The sequence below is a fragment of the Equus asinus genome, chromosome 3, assembly GCF_041296235.1.
Source record: "Equus asinus isolate D_3611 breed Donkey chromosome 3, EquAss-T2T_v2, whole genome shotgun sequence".
NCBI classification, from domain to species: Eukaryota; Metazoa; Chordata; class Mammalia; order Perissodactyla; family Equidae; genus Equus; species Equus asinus.
In genome coordinates, this window is record NC_091792.1 from 80495000 (window position 1) to 80520738 (window position 25739).

General features: G+C 39.2%; 1 protein-coding gene across 15 annotated transcripts in view; it reads left to right on the forward strand.

Moving 5' to 3' along the window:
* PPP3CA (protein phosphatase 3 catalytic subunit alpha) overlaps positions 1–25739 on the forward strand; it is a 284698-nt gene that overhangs the window by 181006 nt on the left and 77953 nt on the right. The gene's annotated exons all lie outside the window — the stretch shown is intronic.

Genomic DNA, 25739 nt, shown 5'->3' on the forward strand with positions numbered 1-25739 from the left:
TGACTGTATATTTACTTAACAGCAAAGAGTCCGATGGGAATAGCCTAGACTTTCGGAGAAATCTGAGTTCAAGCCTTAGTTCTCCACTGAGTAGCTGTGTGCCCTGCACCAGTCGTTTAGCCTTTCTCTCCTTTAGTCTCCTAATCTGGAAAATGGGCATAAAAGTAGTACTGTCTCAGAGGGATGTGCAATTAAGTGAGATACTAGATGTGAAACACAATGCCTGACAGATAGTAAATGCATAATAAAATGTGGTACTTTCTCTGGTTTTAGTACTGATTTCTGTGCTTCCTAACTGTATGTTCTGAATCACAGTACTTAGTTCATCCTTTATAAACAGAGGGTAGGACTGACTTTCAGGGTTGTCATGAGAATTGTGAGTAACCGAAATGGTCCAGCGTACGCCTGCCCTGCAGAGACACTTCGTGAGTGGCAGCCCCTCGGCGGAGCTCCTCCCAGTCCCCATGCTCAGCGATGGCCTGGGGCTAAATCGGAGGAGGTGGATTTTGTGTCCTTAGCAACTTGGTACAGTAGCAGAAACTAAGACACAGAAAATACAACATGTAGGCGAGAATAGTCCAGCTTTAAGTGTGAATGAAGGAAAACTTCAGAAATTTGAACTCTCCTAGATTTAGATTCCTCATAGATCTGGACTAGACTGAAGTTTATTTTGAAAATGTCTGTGAATTAAAGGGCTTATTAAACTAAATAAAATGTGAAGCATAGTTCAAAGGGAGATGATTAGCATTTAACATGATATTTTTTATCAATGTAAGTTCATAGCTTGGAAACCGAGTGCTTGGAGATATATTCATTAATGCCAGGTCCTTCACATGTTTTTATAGTTTGCAGCAATGTGTGAACTTCAAAGAAGGAACATGTTATGTCTTTTAAAATATTCTATAATTTTTTCCACTTATTTACATGGATGTTCCTACAGTTTGGACAAAGGATAAATGTTTTCCAATAACATTTATAGTGAAATGTTAAGTAAGAGAAATGCTTACCTAATTCAGAAGTTTAAATTCCTTAAGGTAAGTTTTTCCTAAAACACTATATATACAGCAGTGTTTCTCAAAATGTGTGTGTCACAATCCATGCGGCATAAAAGCAATTTATTGTTTTCAATCCAGTATTTTTTTAATTTAATGCAAAAGAGTAAAGTAAGAAAGAAAATATCAGAGTTTATCATATAAAATAAGGGGAAGTATTCATAAAATTTTTGTTTATTTGTATATGTGTATGTTTATAATGGTTTATGATGTAAAATATTATTTCTAACCTTGGTTTGTGATAAATAATTTTAGAAAACACTACTCACAGCACAGAATTCCTGTTTTTCAGAGAGAGATGGGATAGGAAATACCACGAAAGGGGTTTCCTTGAACATGAATAGTCAACCTCAGGGAATGTCTAGCTAGAAGTCAATTAAAGTGGACTAAATAGAATATTCATTTTTCTATTTAGTTCAGAAATATTTATTGATCATTTACATTTGTAGCATCTATAGGCACAGTGTTGATGAACGTATGCTCTCTGCCCACCAAGGGCGGATATAATAGTCTGCTAGAGGAGACAGATAGTGAAATAAACCTGTTATAAAACACATGGCAAGTGTAAAACAAGAACTATTTGCAAAGGAGAGAGGACACAAAGTGAGTAGCTCTATGGGTACAGGTCAAGAGGCAGTAACTTCTGATCTAGGTTTTGAAAGACAAATAGGAGCCTTCGAGGCACGTAGGGGTAAGTGGAGAGGGCATTCTAGACAAAGGAGTAATGTGGTCCCAGGAGCAGAGTGATGTCTTAGCTTGGTATGTTTAGAAAACCCTTAGTGCCAGGAGAAAGATTGAAGAGTTTGGAGGGAGAAGTCTCATACACTAGGAATAAATAGTTCAAACTTCATTATGTACAGACAGTCCAAAGGGTGTTTACTAAGGAAAAGACGTGCTCATATGTAGTGTGTGTTGCTGTTATGTTTTAATCATTTGGACACCACTTGGAAAGTAGCATTGGAGGGAGAAAGGCTGAAGGCAGAAAGACCAACTGAAATGTCATCATACTGGTCCAGAAAAGGGTCTGAATCAAGGCAGAGGCAGCAGCAGCAGAGGTGGTAGAGAGGATGGAATTCGATTAAATATTTAAGACTTGGTATCTGAAGAAGGAAGGGATTGGTAGAAAGAGAAATCTAGGATGATTTTCAGCTTTCTGGTTTATGAGACTGATGCCACCATCCGAGATAGGATGTGTCTATAGGGACAACTTTCTGTGAGAAGACAAGGATTAATTTTAAACAGGTGGAATGTGGCATCTGTGTGACATCCATGCTGTTACCCTGTGCTGCTGTGTTTATGTTTCTCTAGAGTTCAGCTGAGAGGTTTGGATTAGAGGTGCTGCTCTGGAGTTATCATTATATAGGCAGTGGTAAAATCATGAAAATGGGTGGGATTACTAAGGGAAAGGTAGAAGGGTAGTCACAAAGCTGGGGATAATGCCTACATTTAAGGAACAGTCGAAGGAAGAGGGGCCACGGAGAAGACTGAGAAGTTAGAGCTAGAAAAACAAGTGGAAAACTGCAGACTGACTGAGTGTTTGTGTCTCCCCCAAATTCGTATGTTGAAATCTGATCCCCAGTGTGAAGGTATTTGGAAGTGGGGCCTGTGGGAAGTGATTAGGTCATGAGGGTGGAGGCCTCCTGAATGGGATTAGTGCCCTTATGACAGAGCATCAGAGAGCTCTCTTGCCCCTCCTGCCTTGTGAGGGCACAGGGAGAAGATGGGAGGAGCCCATTTGATTTGTCCAAAGGAGCCAGGAAATGTGCCCTCACCAGACACTAGATCTGCCAGTGCCTTGATCGTAGACTTCCTAGCCTCCAGAAATGTGAAAAATAACATATCCCATAGGGAACGTGAGATGGAATATCAGGAAAGGTCTCTCAGAGAAGATAAAGCATCAGTAGGGTACTGAATAAAGAGAGAGGAGCACAAGTCTAGGAAAAAAATCCTCCTGGCAGAGGAGTAGCAAGTGCAGGGGCCCTGAGGTAGGAGTTGGCCTGGTGTCCTGAGGAAAGCAAGGGCAGTGTGGCCGGAGCAACATTAGTGCCCAGGAGAAAGGGAAGCTAAGGATAGACGAGGAGCTGGGGGACCAGAACATGCAGGACCTTGGCTTTTACTGAATTCAAATAGGATGCCACAGGGTTTTGAACAGAGGAGTAAAATTTTGGTCTTATGACAAGATTGTATTATTTCTGTCTCCATTTTGTGGTAGCCTCTTCTCTGAATCATGAGCAACTGCTCCAAGTCTTTGAATATCCCATGGAGATGTTCTACTAGGGAATGGTGTCTTGTAGATGGTTTAAGTTCAAATCCTTGTCAACCCACTTTTATTTACTTCATGTGAGTAGAATGCTAGAAACAGGTAATATTGTTTGTGTTAAAGCTAATCGCATGTTTTAAAGAAGGGTGTGTCTCTGGATAGAGAGAGAGGTGGGCCCCCGTAGCTCCAGAGCTGTGTTCCTGTCCTGGAATACTTTGGGAGCTGCAAACTACCTGCATGATAATGGCTGGCATTGCTTCTCTTTGTCCATAATACAGTGTTTACACACAGGTCACAGACACATTTGACTTTTACTGAAAGTGAGTTTAAAAGGAAAGGGTAACTTGAGTTTTTTTCTTCCCAAATAAAGGCACATGTGAGAGCACAATTTTTTCACGTTATTTTGAATCACATAGTCAGTGCCTCTTATCCAGAGAAGATAGTGCTGGAAAAGGGAAGAAGAGGGAAAGGAAGGTGTCCTCGTGCCCAATAGTGCAGGGCTGCTGTTGTAAGTGTCACTGAGGAGAGCGGCTCCAGGCCACCAGCCCGCACCTCTCACTGACGTGATGGGGTGTGTGCATGGGGCATGTGTTTGTCTGCTGAGGTCTACGTCTTGAAAGGGTAGTATTTTGCAAATGAGAAAAGTATTAAGTCCTTAGTGCTGAATTCTGCACCCAGAACTCAACATGGTGTAATATACGCTAAAATCAAAGTTAATTCGAAAAGGAAACTGCAAAGAGAAATACAGCATGTGTTGCACTTTACTGAAGACAAGCGTTTTAATAAGTAATCTCCTTTAGCAAATTGAGACACAATGAGGTTTGCATAATTATCAATTACCTTTTTAAAATTTACTATGTAAATAAATAAATACCTTGGAATGGGGAATTCTTACTCTAATCATTCACTTCTAGTCAGCAAACTATGTTAGTAAAACACATGAAAGTACTACGCAAAATTCATGGAAAAGCAGTGCAAAAGACATAATTTGTGACAAAAACCTAGAATTATGTAGTAATGTCATCTTGTCGAAAGGCTTAAAAATACCACAAGAGAAAATGAAATGTTAAATACTTTAGAGAATTAATGGTATTATCCTATGTACATTAGCATACCTTTTCAAGTAGTAGGAGTTGTTGAAACAGATGAAAACTCAAAGCCAGTAAAAAGCAGAATGAAGCTTCTCAAAGCGCTTTTTTTTATTTCTTCAGTTGTTATAGGACGAGAACAAACAAACAAAAAGTGAAAAATCTGCTTTGGGTAGAGAATCCATTCTGCTTTATACAAACATCAGGACTCTCTTCAGGCTCACTCTCTCTTGGTTTGTACCTAAAGCTCTGGGTGTACATTTGCCATATTCTTTGTGGGGAGCAAGCAAAGTGTTATTGAGCTCCCACAATGGGCAAATGCAAGGCATAATCGTGCATGCTATGGAGAACACACAAAAGCTGTCTTTGTTCTCTAGTCACCTAATCAAATTGGGGATGTGTTAACACTGCTGTCCGAGGGATTGGAAGAGTCCTGGCCAGACCCCATCTCTAACCCGCCAGACCACCTTGAACAGATCATCCAAGTTCAAGACTGACTTTCGAGTTTTGTAAAGTACTTAGATTGCTTACTGTGAAAGCTTTCTTAAAAAAACACAGAAAATGTTTTTCATATGTCAGACTTTCATAGCATTTCATATTATTCATATATAATCTCATTTCAATTTCATATCATATATGAAATTACTAGCCATATAAAGTTATATATGTAACCATATATATATGTAACTCTATAATGATGTTTAAAGTTACATATGTAACCTTATACATAACTATATATCAATACATATGTATTTATTACAAGTGTGGAATGAGTAGTGGAAAGAGCAAGCCAAATGAGATTTCAGACAAGTGAGAGTTACAGTAATAGCTACCATTTACAGACACTTACTATATGTCAGATGGAATGCATGGTGATTAAATATCATACTGCACAATAAGCCGATGAGTAGATATCTTATCCCCGTTTCAGAGGTGAGAACTCTGAAGTCCATTGGGGTTTAGTTCTTGTCCAAAAATTATGCATTTAATGGCCGTCAAGCCAAGATGCGAATCAAGACTAATAAACCCTCAACCTCACACACTTAACCAGAACACCAACTTCTTCTCAAAGGGATTGACTGGAAACGAGGCTGGAGAGATGAGACAGGACTGAGAGGAAAGAGTGTGGCAGTGCCATGACAGGAAATTGGGGTTTTGTCAGTTAGTCAAAAGCCAGCCATTGATTGTTTCTGCGCAGAGACATGACATGGGAAAAGCAGTGTCTAAGAAAATTAGTAAGATCTAAGTTTACAGAAGTGGAAGTACAATTACTCATTTATTAATGACCTGTCTGATGTAGCACAGGATAATGAAGACAGAGTCCTTGCTGGTTTGAGGTTTTTATTTGTTTCGTTCTGTGAGTGGTTATGTGTTTTCTTTGAGGACTGACAGCTGTGGGTTATAATGAGCTTCCCAAATTCTTACATGCTCCCCTCAGTCCATGGAGAGTAGTCACTTGTGCTCGTTCTCATGACACATTTAGATCAGAAGTCGGGAGAAGGGGCAGCACTGCATGGGCTAATTAAAACTGGCGTGGGGTGATGACCCCCCAAAGGAGAAAATAGCACACAGACAGGCACCGAAGCCAGGGACAGTGGTGACTCAGCTCCTCCAGAGGGCTCAGGCTACCCCTGCCCTGAGAAGACCTAGCCTTTGGTTTGGTTGGGTGGGGAAGGGAGGTGGCGTTGAGATGGCGCATAGGGAACTGTGGAAATGGCACGAGTCCCAAAGGCAGACTTGCAAGCATATTTATGTATTCTCACACCAGCCAGCACGATGCCTGGGAGCGCAAAGGTCCTCAGCCCCAGAGACAACCAGCTTTGTGATTCCTTATTTAATGAGTCTTTCAGTGCATTTCAAGGCTTGATCTGTCAGACCCCCCCCATCGCTCCCCCCATCTTGCCTTTTTAATTGCTTTGGGAAGAAAGAATCATAGGTTCGGAAAGTAATTTAGCAGTCTCCTACTCTAGACAATACCAGAAAACCCCCTCTAATATGCCTGCTAGCCTCCCTCCATTAAGCACATATTGATTGAGTCCTCTTTCTGTGACTACAGGGGTGCATATTAAGACAGACGCTTCCTTACAGTTGAGGAAAACTGTAATACAGTAATCAAACAATACTGTATTTCACCAGTTCTAAAATGCACTTTGCATATTCTAAAACACTCTTCTCTGAAATTTGCCTGGGTCTCACAATCACTGGTCAAACAATAGTCATGATGTAGTTGTCGTTGCCTACGCATGCACAAGTTTGGTCATATTGTTATCTCCTTGAGTGGTGTGTGTTCTTGGAACCCCATGTGTTGAGTTTAACTGCTGTTTAAAATGTCTTCAAAAATACTATTTGGGGGCCAGCCCCGTGGCCTAGTGGTTAAGTTCAGGGTGCCCAAATTTGGTTCCCAGGCGTGGACCTACACCACTTGTCAGTGGCCATGCTGTGACGGTGATGTTAGCTCAGGAAAAGAGATTTTCCTCAGCAGAAAAAAAAAGGAAAAAGGAAAAAAATACTATTTGGCATTGAAACGAAATGTTGACTGTAGAAAGGCACAAAAACAGGACAGTGAGATACATACACATTCAATATTAGAGAAGAAAACATTCACTATTGGAGGACTGTCTGTAATTTTCTATTTTCATGAGAAGCAAAAACTGTGTGCTTTACAGGACCTGAGAAATAAAGATTACCATAATCTGATGAAGCCCATTATATTTTCTTATCAACCTACAAACAGAGGATTGCCTCTCACGCACCAAACAAGAAAATCCAGCAACAAAACCCTGATTATAATGCTGGAGCACTCCTTTAAAAAACACTGCATTATGAATACTTTTAATCATGCAGATAATGAAATTTGGTCAAAAAACAACAATGAATGTGATATAAAAAAAGGATTCTGATGAGTCAAACTCAATGGAAAGAACATTTAGAAATATATTAATATTTCTCTTATAAATTATAAAATAAAGATTTTAAGTGATAAGAAAGTAAAGATTTTAAGCAATAAGAAAACATTTCATTGTTTAATTTAGTAATACATACAATGCTTGAGTATCATATAGTCAATGATGTCTTAAGATCATTCATTGTGATAGAGACAATCACAATGCAATATGCTTTTGAATCCTCAGGCAGCCCTGCAAGGTGAGATATTATTATTCAGTTTTACAAATGAAAACATTGAAGTGACTAGCTCAACATTTTGGAAAACTAATAGTGGTTAGGAAGGTAATAGCTGATTAGTGGTGGCTGCCGTTTGAACCAGAGTTCAAGTTGTTTACCCACAGTAAGTTGCCCCAAGTGATGAGAACCATTAATCAAAAAGAAGCAAAAGAAAGGAGGACACAGGGATATGATGAAATAATAATAGCGACTTGCTACTTCTCACTTGACTTAAATATTTCTAGTCTGGGTGAGCTCATGATACCACAACACCAGCCATTCTGTTCTGAATGGTTTTCTTGTTAGAAATGAATCTTTTTTAAAAATATTGGACAAATAGGCCTCCTTTTAACTTTCACTCATTTGCCTTTATTCTGCACCCCCACCCCCCCAAAACAATAAACAAACAGAAAATAAGCCTGATGTCTCATCCAGAAAAGCCTCTCAGATACTTGAGAATACTTATCATGTTGCCATCTATTTTTTTCTGGACCAAGTAGTCCCTGTTTTTCTTATAAAATGTATTTTCAAGGCCAAAAATTATGTTGATCATATCCCCCAAGGGTATTGTATCTTGTTGATGTGTGTTTAAAACTGCAGAGTTCAGAATCAACTATTGCAGCAGGAATTTCAGCACAGTCTTGATGTACTGAGTCTCTGGTCATCAGAAACTTCCAAGACCCTATCCAGGTGATGTGTATCAAGCCATGCTCCCCTCATCCTGATGTTTAAGAAGGATTTTGATGTCATCTCTCAGGGCACATAGGCAGACTGGGAAAGTTTGTGGCCTGGACATCTGCACGTGGAGAATGGTTCACCATAAGGACGCAGGCGCTTGTGGAGGCGGGAAGCCCTGTCTACAGGCAGAGACATGGTGGTGCCTGACTTGAACAGGCATCGTGGGCAGCAGAGGGGCTTGCAGTTGACTTTCACCTCTGCCGCTTGTTAGCCTGGGCGAGTTACTTAACCCTTTTCAATTCCCTATCTGGAAAAGGATGACAAATAATAGTCCCACTGCTCATGGTTATTTGAGGATTAATTGAACTTAAGCATTTAAAATGCTTACAAACACTGCTTGACATATTTTAAGAACTCAGAGTGTTGTGTGTATGTGTGTGTGTGTGCATAGAACTCAAATAACTGAACAATAAATCTAGTGTATCCGTTTCCTGGGGCTGCCATAACAAAGTTCCACTAACTGAATTGCTTAAAACAACAGAAATTTATTGTCTCACAGTTCTGGAGGCCAGAAGTCTGAGATCAGGGTGTGGGCAGGGCGGTGCTCCCTCTGAATCCTCTACGGGGAATTGCTCCCTTCCTCTTCCTGCTTCTGGTAGCCCCAGGCCTTCCTTGGCTTGTGGCAGCATGACTTCAGTCTCTGCCCCTGTCTTTATGTGGCCTCTCTCTCTGTGCACATTTCCTCTTCTCCTGAGGACACCAGTCGCATTGGATCAGGGCCCACTCTGATGGAGTATGACCTCATGTGACCTCATGTTAACCTGATTACATCTGCAAAGACCCTATTTCCAAATAAAGTTGCATTCATAGGTGCCAGGGGTTAAGACTTCAACATATCTTTTGGGGGACACAGTTCAACTCCTAATATCTAGTAACAGGGAACTTCAAAGCAGAGGATCTGGATGTCCCAGAGGCATCAATGGGGACGTGGGAGATCTAAGAACAGGTGGTGCTTTGCGATTTAACCAGTGAATAGGCACGAGGGGTTTCTGTGAATAAGTAATACAGCCCAAACCAAATTCCTGGGCTAAGATAAAGGGAGACAAGATTTCAGTCCCCTATAGGGGCAAATTTGGACCCACATCTCGAGTACCTGCATACTGAAGAGGTTACCAAGATAGAAACTGTAAGCTCAAAGTTGGCACGAGAACCCTGTTCACTTTTGGAAGTGCCTTTCCTCAAACATGGAATAATTAACTTCTTGACAACTTTGAGATGTTAGTATAGTTTTAACAGACTTCATAAAAGCAGCATTGTAGATTTTGATTGCCTGGCCAATTTCCAACGCACATAGTTAGATTTTGCTTGTGTAACATGCATTTGAAGTCTCCCAGGGATGGGAATGCGTTCATTTTCTGGTTGAAACACTTAACTGAGAATTTGCTCCGTGTAGCCTCAGGCATCATCTGCTCTTGAGGACGTGACTGCAGGGGTGTGTTGGGTTTATAAGGGTTTGAGGACACTGTCGATGAAAGGTGCATCAGAAACAGAGGTCTATTATGATCATCAGCGTGTCTGTACCATCAGTATTTCCAGAGTAACCAGTTTTGATTTTCCCAATAGAGGATTCTGACTGCAAGTAAGAAGCAATATGACTGAAATATTAAGGAACTCATCTCTTTTGTATCTTAGTCAAAAAGTCTTTTGTAAATATCATATTAATGACAACTGTGGAAAAAGAAATATGGAAAGTGTGCTTAATGTAGAATTTTCTAATCCTCACAGGAATTTGAATCAACGAAGGTTAGATCATCCCCCAAGTGGGTTTTTATGTCGTCGTTTCGTTTCCAGGTTTCCATGCCTTTCTAACACTTGATCTTTGTATGAAATCGGCTGCCGTCTTCAGAGACATGAGTCATGGTACTTAAAATGTTTTCACCATATTTTAGACATCATGGGATACAGTAGGAGAAGAGTAAAGTCTTGGCATTCACAACTTTTTCATTCTGAGACTTGACCTTTCCCAGTGGTTCCTTACATGTATTAATTAAGGTCGCGCACTGGGCTAGCAGACCCCTCAGCGCCTGCATTTCATGTTCGCTTTTTTCTATTTTAAGTATTGTGTGCGTATGTTTCCCTGTATATATGCGTGTGTATGTGTGTATGTGTTTATTTTCTGCGAAAAAAGATGTCCATGAAAAGGCAGCCAACTCCTTAACAGGAGGAGTGATGACGTGATGACTTACTGCCGGAAAGAAAGGCTTGAGGTAAACTAAGGAGTGGAATGGCGTCTTCTTCAGGGATTTGGGTCTCTGATATGAATGAATCCATCATAAGTTCTGTGCAGATACTAGATAAAGTGAACAGTAAACTGTTTCAGTGAGTTTTCCAGGTCTGCCAACATTGCTCAAATGAAACCTTAAAACTAGCAAGGCACTGGAAGCATTACTGAAATGATCTTCAGGGTCAATAGAAGCACAAGAATTTCAACCTTTTTTTTCTTAAATGCACAAACCCCTGTTTGTGTTGTCTGGAATATTCTTCCCATCCCCATTCCTTTTGACAATAGACTTTGCCCCCTTCCCACTAACAAGTGGGAGAGGGCACGTGACCCAGGAGCGGCCGGTCAGCGCACACTGTTCCCTGGACACAAGGATTGATTCCGGAATGAGATTCCTGAGGGTGCCTGCAGGGGGCCAATCACCGTTATTCCATGGCTCAGTGTGGCTGGAGTTGTGGATCCACCTCTCAAGTCTGTGTCCTGGCGGGATGTGACTTGAGGACACTCGGGGTTTGTCTAACCGCAGTGGGAGGGAATCAGACCCATGTGCAGAGAGAAGCTGATAGGAGAGGGGTTCGGGAGGCTTCGTCTAAGCCCAGATCCACTCATGCCTGAAGCCAGGCGGTATACTGCATTTTCTGGGGAAATAATATGCTTAGTAAGATTTGTAAATTACAGGATTTTCAAAGGTCCGTTGAATATGTCCTTCCTGTGGCATCAGGTTCTATGGTAGCTTATACATTCCCACCCATATGCAAAGAAGCATTTAGACTTCATTGCTGTCCTTGAGGCTTTGATCAGTTCTAACTCTCTGTGTTTTAAGACACATTGAAATTCTTTGCTTCATTTTAAATACATTCTATTTACAAACAGTGGAAAACATTGTGTGCATCAATTAGTAATTCAGAAATCTGTGAATGTTTAGGTACTTTAATAATGAATATCAGTTAAGAGGCTTTATAAATGATGGAAATTTCAAACTGTGGTAATAAAAATGTGCTACTGAACTCCAAAGTAATTTCCATATAATTTATTCATATGTAATTTCTATTTTAAATGCTTCTGCAGTTATTTTTTTCTGATTCAGTCGTGTTGTGTGAAAAAGAGGTTGAGTGAGAAAGCAGTGTCCCCTTGCTTCTACTTTGCTTCTGCAGATGTAAAATTGGGACCATCAGCCCCCCCCCCCCCCATTACCTAGCATTAAATAAAAGAAGGGAAAATGTTAATATAAGATATACAAAACTCTTTATCCAGACTGATGCTAGTGATATTTTAACTTCGAAATATTGTTGTAATCATTCCTTAGAGGGACAGCTCCAATCGAGTGGAGCAGAAGAGAGCTGTGCTGTCCCAGAGATGGGAAACTTAGCTGAGTGACTAACCTGTGGCAGTTACTACAGCCTTGTCAGATTTGATCTTCACGACCACTGTGCCTGGAGCTGCTATTGTCCTTATTCTACACATTAGGAACTTGAGGCTGGGAGACGTAGAGTGACTTACCAGACGCGGGATAGCATATCTTTCTCTTGCGCACATCCTTGCAATGCCTCCTCTTTGGATGAAGTTCACACTTCCTACCTTGGATGACAAAACCCTTATTCTCTGGCCCTCGTTAATCTTTTCAGCTCCATTTCTCTTCATTCGTTACCTAGACTCCATGTTTGCAGATCTTTTGCTTTCTAAAATTTACCACAGGTTGTTTCTTCTGCTGTGAGCACTGTTCCCTGTTCCTGTCCCACCTTTCTGTGACTAACTGATCTTCATTCTTAAGGTTTCAGCTCAAGTACCACACCTCCAGGAACCACACCAAGACCATCGTGCCAGCTGCGCTGTTCATTCCTTCCTTCAGCAACTATTTATTGAGGACCCCTTTGTGTCAGGCACTATGCTAGGCACTAGGAATATAACAGTGAACGAAGAAGGGAAAAATCTCTGCCTTCATAGCTTGTACTCTAGTATTACTACTGTTTTAGTTCAGTGTCCCTCGTTAGAGGCTTACTTCCTGAGAGCATTGATGAGGTCTCACTTGTTCTGTTTCCTTCTTAGGGTTTAACACAATGGATTTGTGGGAATGTTGCAGGCATTTCATAATTAGTGAATCAGGGCAAAAATGAAGGACTTCAGTTACTATTTAATTTACAGTGGTCATATAGAAGTATAAGAATGTACCACGTGGCCCCTTCTGTCTTTTTGCACTGCCCCATCCTAACGCCAGACCTCCTTGTCTGGTGACTGCATTATTGCAGCGAGCCTCGCATCGACAGCAGCCTTGCTCTGAACTTCTCCACTCCATCGCATTCCCCATGGAGCTGCCAGAGTTAGCTGCTTGCATTCCTGGGATTGTTCTCCTTCTCCTCAGAACATCTCGTACTGAAACCCAAGTCCGTGATCTGATGTCACCTCCCTACTCTAATTTATCTCCTGCTGTTTCACATACACCTTCTAATCAATCCTTTTTTTTCAATCCACTTATTCTAGTTAATTTGCACCTTCCTACCTAAAGACCCTTCCTCTTATTCTTAGTTTATTAATTTTATCAACACTGCAAGTCACTTTCCTTTGGTTAAGTCTTCTTAGATAATGTCAGCCAGCCTGCGTTTCCATCACTTGTGATTTCCTGTTCAGACTTCCGTCTGTATCAGTGGTACCCATAAACAAGTTGTGGCAGCAGCACTCCCACTCCAACACCCCCCTATACACACACACGCAGACAGACTCTTATGTGGAGCTCCATGGAGTAAAACGGGATAAAGTAGAGCTTATGGTAGTAGTGACCCCTCCAGTCTCGTGTACCTTCTAGCTCTGCAGAACATGCCTGACGCTCACGTGCGACCGCAGCCGCCCTGCTCTGTGCTTGGTCGTGCTGTTAGGCAGGGAAAGGTCACACACAGTGGGGATGACCTAGCACTGCTGAGAGGAAAATGACTTAGTCACGAAACAGAAGGAAAGGACCTTACTTGCCATGCCTGCCACAGCAAACATTTCAAGCCCCGTGTTTCTGGCTTCTCACCACTTCCCAGGAAACATCTGTAGGGCACAGAGAGTAGAGTCTGGTTTTACCGCTTTCTCAACTTCTGAGACATGGAATGTTGGGGAGCCTCTACACTAGACCCCTCTGAGATGTTTTTAGCTATCCACACTTTACATGTCCAGGGGCAGCAGAGCGAAGTCCACAGTCAAACGTCAGTGTCTCCTTATTGATGAAAGGTCAAGTCAAGTAGCAGTTAAGCAGCTGGAAGCCCTATCTGGTCCTTATTCATGTGTGTCAGTCTTATATCCCAAGTATACTTTGTGGTTTTTAAAGGGACTAATTGTATGTATATTCCTTTACTACAAAATTATGTATTATTTTAAATTATTTCATATTTATATAAGATTGTCTTCTCACCAATTTGAAAGAATAATGACTATTTTTTAATTCTCCCTAACATTTATCATATAGGAGGTACTTAATAACTACCTGCTAATCAAGACTGAATACAATACTCTGATCTGTGAAGTTAGCTATTGTTTAGGATTACAGACAATTTGTCTACTCTCACATGTGAGCTTTCTGTATAAAGTATCAAATCACCCTAGGAGAAATCAAGTGTTCTTTTGTAAAATGTGGTTCAATTTGTGATGTAACTAGTAACAAAGAGATATCGTATTTGAAGAGACAGCCTTATATGTATTAAGAATATTTTTTAAAATTTTGCTTAAAATACATTAAACAAGGATTATAGAAGATGGAAAGAGTTCTGGAAATTTAAAGAAGTAGGTTTATAAGGAAATATAACTTGAAATTCTGTGATTTTATAAAGCACATTTGTCACTAATAAAAATCAGTTTAATAACTAACCAAACACATTATGAACATGTTTTTCAATTTTGTATATTTTGTCAAGGGAAAGGAAGGAGTTGATTGACAATCCTGATTGGTCTAAATAGCAATACAAATATATAACAAACATTCATCATTTTTAACTGATGAAAATTAAACTAAATTTGAAATTATGATTACTAATGAATCACAAGTTAGGATGAGTTATCAGCAGCTACTTTCTGTTTTCCAAACACCTGCATTAATTTGCCATGATCACTCAGTTTATATGCCATATGTAACATGTTAGGTAAACATGGATTTTGCATAATTTAATTAGATATTTGTCAAATGCTGAAGAAACAAGAAACATAAGGCATACTTCATGCTCATATAGGAGACAAGCACATGTGTAAATATACAAAATCTACAAGGACTTTATGGATGCTATGATTTAAATTAATATAGGTAACTGCAACCCCTCTTTGTATTCATGGAGATATCAAAATTGATGGTTTGTATCACTATGGAATATAATCAACCCCATAAGAGGAGTCTTCAATTGAATGAATATTAGTTCTAACATAGAAATTTGATGTAACCCAATACAAGTTTTCAGATTTTTAAATTGACATTCCGTTCGGATAAACAAAACAATCTCATACTTTCTGTCAATGTAATTTGCAATTTCAAAATAAAAACATCATTACTAAAAGTGAATGTGAAATATTTATAGTTTGAAATTTATAATTTATTTTTGGAAGAACTGTATATGTTCCTGCTCTGTTAAGAACTTTGACAAATGGTAAACAGGCAATGAGATGATTTACCCATATAAGATGTTAATGGGAGAAGTAAGTCCAAACTCCTATGTCTTGACCATTCGCTGGCGCTCAGAAGTTTCAGGATGGAAAGCGAAATACTCTGATGTCCAGAAGCCAATATGTCATCCCATTTTATATATGTATGTCTTCTCAAGTATGCTCTAAAGTTCTTGAGACCAAAGTTCGCGCCTTCCATTTTGTCATTCTCCCAGTATAATCCAACACAAGAAAAAAAATAATCAATCTTCGATGTTATTTATGCATCCTTTTAATATAGTACGTTTAGTAATTGTTTCATGTTGTAATGTTTTCTTTTTTTTTTTCTTCGGGTATTTAACTGAATAAATAATTCTGGAATACCTACTTATTGAAAGATAGATTAGGGAAAGCTAGGCAGAATTAAGAAGTAGGCTTATTGCTTTGTCAGAATTATTTTCCAGAAAATACTTTTTCTTAACTAATTTTTAAATGAATGTGTTCTAACATGTCTGAGTTATTCATGTGTTTTTATAACTACTCAATTAAGAATTGAAAGTTCCATTTCCCAGTCTTCCTCAGGTGGCAAGTAAGCTTATACATTTTAACTGAGGAGATGGTAGCATATGATCCATTTAATCCTGCTTTCTGTTAAGTCTTTTCATAGTGTTTTTCAGGCACTGCACTTTTTAGCTTTCTTCACTTATTAGTAGGCATAAATAGAGCTGACTACCTGAAAGTCAATAAAAGATAAAAACCCTTTTGCTAATATCCCTACTGCCTATAATTGCCAAATTACTGATGAATATATAGACTTCAGAATTAAATCTCATTAACTTGCTTTCCTTGAGTTTTTAAAATATTAAAAACAAAATAATCTTTTAAATTTTCAAAATTTGAGGTGTATCATGACAGGAATAAGAAGTGACTCACTTTTTTCCTACTTAGATTTTTCTTTACTGAGTTTTCCAGAAATCTAAGAAAAAAATTTTTTTTTAAATCCATTTGGTGAAATACCTTACATTTCTTCTATTTACTGTATCACTTTCAGCTTTTAAAACCTTACTGCCATTACACAGCCGTGGAACAGAGTGGTCTTGTAAATGAGCTTTGCTCCAGAGAGAATGAGACTAACTGGAAACTCATCATGGTGCTGCTACCGGCTGCATGATTGGTAGTATTTCTAAAGCCATTTGGAGATATTTCCACTCTTAGAAAATGGAAATTGTGGAGCATGAGACCTAATCTATTTGATTTCAGCTTTAACAGCTTTACCATACGTTTGGATAAAAAGTGGAAAAAAAATAGAACAAACTTTTTATGTGTTTTATTTATGGCTACATTGATTATGGGTATTTAGATCATCTCTCTCAATCTGGCAAAACAATCAAGATGTGTCTTAGGTAGACAACCTCTGGGATAGATGCCACGTCTACCATTTCATGTTTTGTTAGTACATTCATGTGCCACAGCATCCTGACCTTTTTCTCCCATATATTATTTCATTTAATTAAAAAAAATATTTAGGGGCCGGCCCGGTGGCGTAGTGGTTAAGTTCGCTCACTCTGCTTCGGCAGCCCAGGGTTTGCCAGTTTGGATGCTGGGTGTGGACCTATGCACCGCTCATCAAACCATGCTGTGGCAGGCTTCCCACATACAAAATAGAGTAAGATGGACACAGATGTTAGTTCAGCGACAATCTTCTTCAGCAAAAACAGGAGGATTGGTGGAGGATGTTAGCTCAGGGCTAATCTTCCTCAAAAGAAATTTTTTTTTAAAGATCTGTTAGGAAGCCCCTTATAGATGGGGCATCTGAGTTCTTCTACAAAGATTAAGTATCTTGTCCTAATTACACATGTGGCAATTTGCAGAGTAAGATGGTCAAAGTCTAAAGAAACATAGTAAGAAAGAACTGTGTGTGACTATGTAAAGGAAGAGATTAGGAAAAGCAAAGTGGAAGAGTACATGCATCCTGTAGATAGTAAAGCTGACTCAGAGAGAGTGAACAAGAAAATGATTACCGAAGAAGCCACAGCTTACTGACTAAGGTCAATCAGGAGGAATACTCATACAAACTGAAAACTAACAAACTGCAATTATGAAACCACGCAATCTAGCTTCACAGTGTGCATTCTTAACCATTACACTATGCTGCCTCTCCCCAAGGAAGAAATAACACATCCAGGAAAACGGAAAAAAGCAAAAAGCCAGAACTGAAATAATACCGTGGCCACAGCTACCAAACAGTGAGGGGAAAAAACCCTCAGGAAATAGAGGTTTGGAAGGCCCAAGATGGAAAGGCTAAGGCATAGATCTGTAACCCCCAGATGTGGCTATCTGGTTACAGTAATGAGAGCTCATCTTTCAGGGTCCTGGAGGGGGTTAATGGAGATCTGAAACCTGAGATGAGTATTTCAAAAAGTGAAGAGAATAATTATTCATTTATTAATAAATGTATATAAGTACCTAAGTTATCAAATTTATTTACATTTGGCTGAAATTACATCAACTCATAGAGTTCATTCAATACTCTTGATTGACTGGTGATGAAAAGCAAGTTTAGGGAACTACATAATGTAAATGAATCCACGTATCAAATAATCAGTAGTTTCCAGGACTGAGCAGACTTGAACACATGAACAGAGTGATGACCAAATTTAATTGAATGGCTCTGTAAGTATTATACATGCTTACTTACTGTTAGGATTTGTGTCACAGCCACGACCATGACTTAGATAAATTTCACAATATTATTATGAATCCTCAATAGGTAGACGTTTTGTTAAAATCTAGATTGGTGCTGGAATGGAAAAACAGTGGTTACAGATGGAGCCAATGCATTCTTATTCAATAAATTAAGTTTTTCTAGTAAAGAAAACCTTGTAAAGCATTCAACCTATGAAGGAAAAAAATAATCTCAATGAGAACACTCATCTTTAGGGTAAAAAAATAAACATAAGTTTCAATAATTTATTTTTCTCTTGATTGGAATATACTGTGGACATACTATGGTGTTGTGTATGCTTGGTCCTTCTATAAAATAGTTTAAAAATGCAGACTATTCTAGTTTCTTTGTATCTGATTATAGTTATAAACCAAGATATAGGGGATTCATTAAGTATTGAGTACTGAATTGTTGTGGTTGTTATTAGCTATTTTCATCTACAATATTTTCTGCTCTTGTTTTTTGAGTTGTCCTATTACACTTCTCATTAATGCTGACTAACAGATAGCTTATTTATCTTTATAAAACAGCATCATAAATATAAAGAAAATGTCTGAAATTATTGCTATTAATCTGTACTGGTGCTATTATTGTTTTGTATTTAATTTCATAGCTTTATTTTTCCTTTTAAAATTCTTGAAATTTCAGTGTTTAGCAAATTTTAAATTGACTTGGAGAGTTTTCATTATTGTTTTATGCTATCAAACCAGAGTGCTCTGGTTAATAATTCATATTTTGTGTTTAATAAAGACCCTGATATGTGTTTAACATTGGAGAAATAATATTCACCATGGGGAAAGCATTAATTATTTTGAAGTGAATTGGCCCCCTGTTATTTTTTCTTGGTTAGTTTATTTTACAGTTGAAGATTTCTAGATACAAGTGAATGCTGTAATAAAACTCACTTTTATCTCAGTAATTGCCTGGCTTCAGAAGTTTCCACATTCTGCTAAGGAACTGCATATATTAGGGCTGGCTGGATTGTCCTTGAACTTATCATGCACTAAAGGTTACATAAGCCTGGATTTCATCAACAAGGGGAAACAGATATGTAATTATGGTACCCACTGTGTTTAACCTCTAACAAAACTTCTAAATGCAAGATCATCCTCTGCAAAATTGCAGATTTGGGAAGAGAAAAGGTCATAGCAGATAGAGGATTCAAAAACAAACCAATAAATTCAATAGGTTAGTCCCTTCATCCTGGAATAGACATAAAGTTAGTTCCTTAATGTTAGAAATTGTATTGTCTTGAGAAAATGTGGCTATTACAGAAAAAATGCTGTTGGGTTGAAGTAAATGCAGCTGAAAGTAGAGTGGAACACAGTGAAAATTGCCCGGCGATTCAGTAATGTCTTTTCTAAAAGAAAAATTACAATCTGTTAGTTTGGTATGAACTGGAAAAAGTTGCAGAAGAAGTTATTCTACTTCATGCAAGTCTTCCAAGATGATCAAAGCCAGTATTTTGGAGGAACTAAAACATCTTTATAGAAAATGAGGAGTCAAGAATTAAAAGCACTTGACTTCTAAATCATAATAGTGATGCAATTTTGAAATGTTGGTCCATTAAAAATCTACTTTTCAACTTAATGTTTGACAGTTTTTGTTTGTATGTTTTTCACAACGTACTCCTCTGTCCCTGGGCATCCTAGTTTGTATGAGCTTCCTTTAACCTGGAATTCTGTGACATAATAAAATTTTTGCCTAGTGTGAGTAAGAAGTTGACCCAATGATGTTCTTTGATGGATTACCTTTTATACAGGCAAGGAAACAGGAGCAGTTGTGTAAGTCTGAGCGTTAACTCAAAGGTATTTTCAGTAGTTATACGTGAAAGTCTCTATTTTCTATTACATTTGTTATTGTCTCTTCTACTCAGGCTAGCAGCTTTATCAGAGTTCTTGTCAAGCTATCAGTTGTGTAGCAGTCATACTGGGACCTTGTCCTCGCAGGTTCAGTACTGTCTGCTATTTACATTTTCTAATGTAGTGATTTAATTGCCAGTGTGAAGTAAGAAACAATGGAAGTCTATGAAAAAAATGACAGTTATAATATGGATACACTTATTTTCAGGTTCGCTACATTAATTTAGACATGCATACTTAATTATACATGTAATATATGCATGGTGGTTGTTTCAAACACCTGTCCCTTCTCAGTAGAGAGTTACCAGCCTTTCTCTAGTCAGGAGATGGAGGCAAAGGTTGGTCCTGATCGCGATTATCTTTTGAACTTGTCCTCCTTACCCTGCCTGAGAGTATTTTCTGCAGAGTCTCTTTGTCCTCCGTGTGCTGGCCATTACCTTCGTAGCACGTGCTGGCTTTAGGGAGCCTTAGACTTGCGCTGTGACTGGTTCATTGTCCAGTTTGTAGACCGGAAGAGCCTATTCAGCTACCTACAAAGAGCCCATTGTTCTTGCCTCAGCTGTTTGTCGCTGCTTCTCTGTAGCACTACTTAGCAGCTGTGATCTGCAGGAGCAACGTCTTGAACTCGTTTAGTGACTCCCAAATTGCTACACTGGCCACAAAGCTCCAAATAATTCTTGCTTTCTGGTGAGTGGCTTTACATACATACACACACAGGTGCACATGCACACACACACACATTTATGTTTGTGTCTATCCTAATATACACCTGAACCCCTAAGCCTGTGATTTCAAAGCTTAATAAGTAGCTCTCCAGCGATGATATTAAAAATAAAGGCTATTCCCTTCTCTAGAAAATAAAGACAAATCCTTTCTGGATGTTATTTTCTGTTTGCTACTTCAAAATTCTGTACTCCTCTTCAGAAGACTTAGATGAGAAGTTGTTGGCACCACTCTTGGGGGAGAATCACTTCCAATAAAGTTTTATTTAAAGTGGGCGAAGAGCCATCGGGGAGGGAAGCAGTTTTGAAAGGCAATTACTCAAAAGTAATTGTTTGCTTAGGTATTACTTAGCGGTTGATTACTCAGGTGTAATTTGTGTGTCTCCTGCTGGTAGAAGAGAGAAAGGTAGTGAATGCGTGAGCATCACAGGGTGTTGGTCCCTCGTGCACCGTTGGGCTGTCCTGAGGATGCTGGAATAGCCACGTTCAAAAGCACTTTGTCACCTCATTCAGGGAAAAAACCAACAAGATAAAGACAACATTGCCAGCATCTCAGCAAATAAATTCAGCTGCTCAGTGTCCCTGGTAGTTCTTACTTCCTTGGTGTAAAAACAAGTGGACACTACTTCTCATAGGGAAGATAGCCATCGTGTTGTGGCACATTAGATTGCTAATGGATAGGGGTAGCAGTGGACCAGAAAAAAACCCCTGTTGTTTAAATTCATTATCTTTGATGTGTTAATATCATTAAATGCCGTAACTCGATACATTTCTGATGGAAATATGTACGGTTCTGTTAATAATCTATTGAAGACATAATATGTGTATTTTTTAGAATGTTCAGCCAGATAAATGGCTGTTTTCCTAGAGACTAGGTGTGCTTTTATTGTCTGTATTGTGTTTCTATATTTTGTGCTTTTTCAGCACTGTGGTTCTATCAGGGCTAGCTACCCTGCCCACCAGCAGTGTTCCATTGGGAATGAGAAACTAATAATGGGAAGTGTCGGAATGCAGGAAGCAGAGGTCTGTTGGTGAAGAATGAGCTTGCCTTGAAAGGACAATAGAACTGGTCAAAGCCTGGTTGTTCTAGAAGTACTGTTAAAACCAAGTGACATTGAAGATGAAAAGACCTAGCCTCGTGGGGAATTGGAGGCTGTGAGCAATCAAGCAGATGGTTCACCTCATTAGCTGGCATTCCCTGTACTGTTGTTCTTTGTGGACATCAGTGTCTTAGGTACCCAAGAGGATGTAGCATGGGGACCCTGGCAACGCAAAGAAGTAGAAGGAAGGCCACTTCTCTGTGATGCCATGGCCTCCACCTCCATCCTCTCAGGTACCTCAGTTTGGTGACCACTTTTGTCCTGAGTTTGATATCAAAATAGTAAATGTTTCCAGATATCAGAACTTTGGGATAAATCCTTTATCTTAAAGGTGGAATGCACAAGGCCAGAGCAATAGCCACATTCTTCAGGCCACAGATGCCCAAAGAAATTTGCTCTTTGTGATCACTTTTCTTAGGTTCATCCCTCTCCTAGACTCCATCAGAGAGTCACTTCAGTGTTAGCCTTTCACATAATAGGAAATCCTAAGTGCACACGCACCGGGAATTGGCATTGAAAGAAGTGGCCTTTCAAGGGTGTATCCCTGTTCGGGGAGCTACACAGCATGCAGCACAGGGTGGATTCAGGGCCCAGGGATCTATCGTTTCAAAACCTCCCTAAGAGTTTTTGATATAGAACTCCATAAGGAAACCACCATAAGATGCGTGGAGGCCCCGCATTCTACCCTAATCTTGCACACCGTTTTGAAAACAGGCACCATCTCAGACAAGTTGACGACCTTGAGCTTCCGACCAAAGCAAACTCCACAGACCTGTCCTCCGTCTCTCTCGGTCGCAAGCGCACCTCAGAATCTCTGACGTCTTAGTTAGTGGACTTCCAAATTAAGCACAGCACAGCCCCAGTGGAAGAATGCTAGGGCAGTACATGTTCCTTGTGTCCCTACTGGGTGGTAGGCACTGTCCTCGATACTGGGGATTGCAGTGCAGAAGACTGGCAAGTTACTCACTCTCACAGAGTTGTATTCCAGTGGGAGGAATCAAGGAGGAAAAACATGCAAATGAATCAACTAGAGAATTCCTGATCCAATAAGTACAGTTTGGAAAGTAAAACAAGGTAATGGGATGAAGAATGATTTTGGAGAGAGGTAGCTCGTTTCTATAGTGTGGTCATGAAAGACCTTGCACATGGGACATGTAGCTGAGACCTAATGGATGGAAAGGAGTCAGCCTGCGAAAATCCAGGGAAGAGAGAAACTGGGCTTGTTTGAGACAGAGAAGACTGGCATCTAGTGAACAAGAGGGGGATGGGAGGGTGACTAACGAAAATGGCTTTATTTTAACTGATCTCCTTAAATCTCCTAATAAAATATCTCCGTTTGTCAGCTATGTTTTATTTGAGTTACTGCTTTCCTTCTTTGGGCTTTGAGAGTTTTTTCTAATTGTGTGTGCAAGTTGTTTTCCTTTGCTGAACGTTATCAGAAGTGATCCTTACTGTGGAAGCATGGTTTGTATTAGATGGCCGTTCTAAAGTCGAGTCAGTGATACGGTGGCCATCACACGAGTAGCGGGATTTCAGGGTATTTTGTTTTCCATGCCAAGTTTACAGCAGTTGCTTTCTGCTATTTTACGTTATCAAGCCAACATCCAATAATTGTACTGATCTGGTAAATCACTGAGACTATCTCTTATCACAAAGTTATTACGGGCTAGAAAGAAGAGCTTATTTTTCAGTTTTTATAAAATTGCATTCATGATAATGTACTTCTGTACTCCAACACAAGAAAAGATATCCTTAATGCTTGCATTAGCTGGAGCCCATTTATTTAAAAAATTTTGTAGTTCTGGCTCGTAGACTATGCTACAGTTGTATGTCAGTTGCAAAATCAGTTAATTCCTAATCCGCAATCCACAACTGGAATTAATGTCTTGGTATTTATATCATTGACATGGAGAAATAAAAAATAATTTTCCTTGAATTTTCAGCCATGGCCAGAAATTGAAAAGGAGGGATCAAAAAGGAAAGAGAAGACAGGGGAGGGTGGGAGGGAGGGGTGAAGAAGATGCTCCAGAATGCCTCACTCGTCTTGTTCCCCCTGCCCCAAGCGCCAGAATCCCGTTCTCTGTGGGACCTTGATATTTCAGATAGAACTGCTTTGAAATGCCACTTTGATATAACATTTCTTGAGTTCATATCAGGTTCTAGGAACTCTTCTACGTCTGTTACACTGTTAACACATTTAATTCTCACAATAGCCCAATAAGGTAAGGTACCAAAATCACACCATTTATTGATGAATACATTGAGGCTCAGAGAAGTTGAGTAACTTACTCAAAGTCACTCAGATAGTAAGTAGTGCAGCAGGGACTGGAGCCTGAATGTCTGGCTCCAGAGCCCAGGCCATTGCATGCTACACCATACTGCCTCTAATGGCTTTGCTACAACCATTTTGACTTGGGGACCTTTTAATAATAGCTTAAAATATGATTATTACACTTGTCACTATAATATAAAATTCCCAAGTAGTGTTTGAAGCCTACATCCTACCCCAGCACTTGGCTTCACGTTTTACCTGAGGCTTGCGCTGTAGCTGACCCTCATCCCTCTGAGAGGATCCATGATAGAAAGAAGGCCAGTGGTATGACCTAGGCTGTAGAAAGTGTCATAGTCACAGGCACTCACAGTTGACAGGGCTGCATCAAATCAGTTGTAACAAACACCCTGCTTCATACTTTCTGTCCTTGAAGCTCCTTCTTTCACTTCTGAGTCAGTGGAGGTCATGTAAAGGCATGGTCTCCAGCCACATCTTCTCTGTTTGTAATTTCTTGTTTGAAACATACAGATGATAGGTATAAAAAATCCTACAACTTGACACCACCTGGTGCTTGTGATAAGTAATCCATACCAACAATAATTTGAAAGGATAAATCAGTGAAAGATGAATGATCTTATTACTTGTTAACTGATAAGCTTTATCCTTGCCTTTTAAAAACTTTGGTAGTACAAAATCTGATAATTCAGCCTTTTAAATGGATAATTGTTTGTTGTTATTAGCTCATTTAAGCTTTAAAAATTGCTTTATGATTTGCGTCAGTTTTCGTAGCTCTACATGTATCGTGCATGTCCCTCTAAAGTGGGTTCTGGATCTGAGCCCGCAGCATTTGACTGGCACACTCGATGCTCTTTCTTTCCCTCCCTTTGGTTAAATATGGCATGTTATTACAAGAAAGTACACGATATGTCTCTCACAAACCAAATTCCTCACTGTAGTTCAGGATAAGAATCCATTTGCAAAATACTCAACTCTAAGAATAATAAAAAATTATTTATAAATAGCCTTCTAATGTGATATTATTTCAAAAATGGAAGAATATGTTTCAGATATTTCTACAATGTCTCTGTTCTCATGACAGATAAGAAACTATGTGATTGGAACCCCGAGAGGGAAGCATTAGCAATTACAGCTCCCTGTAATCTGCGTCTGTTCTGCTAGACTCAGCTTTTCTAGTGCAGATGTTCTAAAATAGAGTCTACGTGTGCCTGTTTCAGGCCTTTTGTACCACGAGTCCCTATCAGCTCTTCCTGGAAAAATGGAAATTTCTGTGCCATTTTTATTCGTCCACTGTTTCACAGTTGTCTTATCAATGAGCTCCTTCGACTCATTCTTCTATCTGTCGAATTTCATCAGATAAAGGAATGCAGTTTAAAACATTTCTGTAACGTGCTTGTGATCGCAGCATCGAACGTGAGATAACATGCTTCAGCCTCCTGATTTCCTCTTCACTGACACGGTCATTCTGTGAACCGCTTAGTGTTCAAGAAACGGCAGGTTCATCATTCAAGTGTAAAATTATTTTAAAATATTTAAAATATATATGTATATAAAACATAAAATTTCAAAGATATTATAACATGGTGGTTGACCGCAAAAGCTTTGACTTAGGCAAATCTGAATTTAAATCTTGGATCATCCATTTTAACAATCACCTTGCCTAGCTACATAACCTCTCCTAGCTGCATTATTTCCTCATCTGGATAATGTAGATGGTATTTATGTTTTTAGGGTGTTGACAGTAGTAAATTGTAATAAATACTAAATAAAGTACTTATAAATTAAGAATTCTTATAAACTAAGAATTCTTATAAATTAAGAATTCTTAATAAATTAAGAATAAGTACTGTGGTTTTTAAAAACAGAGAGTACATAGCTCTTTCAAGAAGTTTGGTTTATGAGAGAAGGTGAGAAAGT